Below are 1,069 nucleotides of genomic sequence, written 5' to 3'. Positions count from 1 at the left end.
TCTCTCTTTCCATCTGTGTGCATCCCAGATGGGCACAGGGCATTGCTCTATGCATTACTCTGATGCTCTATGCATCTTTTTGCCCACTTTGGATTAGGATGGCACCAAGATCTTGGTTGCAGCTGGCGCTGTGGTCCTGCTGCGCTACACCCTGCTACGTTCTGCGGTGCCCTGCTGCGCCCTGCTATGACGTGAACTACTATCCTTTTTTAGTCACTATTCCATTATCTTTATTGTTATTGTTATTGCCGCTGTTCATCACATCCCCAACCAGCACCGTCAGACACAGCCTACCAAGAGCCTGGGTCTGTCCGAGGTTTCTTCCTAAAAGGGAGTTTTTATTCACCACTGTCGCACTATGCTTGCTTTTGATGACAGGAATTTTTGGGACTTCATAAATTATAGAATGTGGTCCAGACCTAGTCTATCTGTAAAATGTCTCGAGATAACTGATAACTGTTATAACTATGATTTGATAGTATAAATAAAATTTACCTAAAATTGAATTACAGTGTTTTTTATGTGAAAAACAATAGGGTCCCAAGAGTCCCTGGGGCAAGACGTAGAAGCAACAAAAGTCAGTGTTTTGCAGGAGCTGGTAACAGATGGAGCATTGCACAACTGCTATTTAGGAAACAGTGTTCACATGCGGCACAAACTTTTAAAGCCTTTCAAGTCCAGCAGGCCAGGTTATTTCAATTAGGCCCTTCTCCTTCCCCAGCTGGACCCCCACCTATCACTCCCAGGGATTAGCCACACAGGACCATGTCACTCTTTTTCCTTTTACACACATACACACACATCCCCCCACCAAGGGCTTTGTTTTGGAAAAGGAGAATTGAGTCAGGTTCAAAGTAGAAGAGAAGACCGCGGGGTAACATGAGATGGTGGTCTGTCCGGCGGGGCATGCAGCTGTGCCAGATGATGCATGCCTGCTGGCTTGAAGTGGGGAAGATCCTTTATTTCTTATTTCTAAACATATACATATATTCTTTCTCACACTCTCTCTCTTTCTGACTGACACACACACACACACACACACACACACACACACACACACACACACACA

General features: G+C 45.1%; 1 protein-coding gene and 1 long non-coding RNA gene across 2 annotated transcripts in view; one reads left to right on the top strand and one right to left on the bottom strand.

Annotated features, from left to right (window-relative positions):
* The window catches only part of susd2 (sushi domain containing 2), a 24,102-nt gene that overhangs the window by 3,010 nt on the left and 20,023 nt on the right, over positions 1 to 1,069 (bottom strand). The window lies entirely within an intron of this gene.
* Positions 1 to 1,069, top strand: part of LOC116689788 (uncharacterized) — a 14,212-nt gene that overhangs the window by 3,886 nt on the left and 9,257 nt on the right. The window lies entirely within an intron of this gene.

Source organism: Etheostoma spectabile, chromosome 5 (genome assembly GCF_008692095.1).
Source record: "Etheostoma spectabile isolate EspeVRDwgs_2016 chromosome 5, UIUC_Espe_1.0, whole genome shotgun sequence".
Classification (NCBI taxonomy): domain Eukaryota; kingdom Metazoa; phylum Chordata; class Actinopteri; order Perciformes; family Percidae; genus Etheostoma; species Etheostoma spectabile.
The sequence above is the reverse complement of the archived record's forward strand: the minus strand, read 5'-3'. Positions and strand labels throughout refer to the sequence as shown.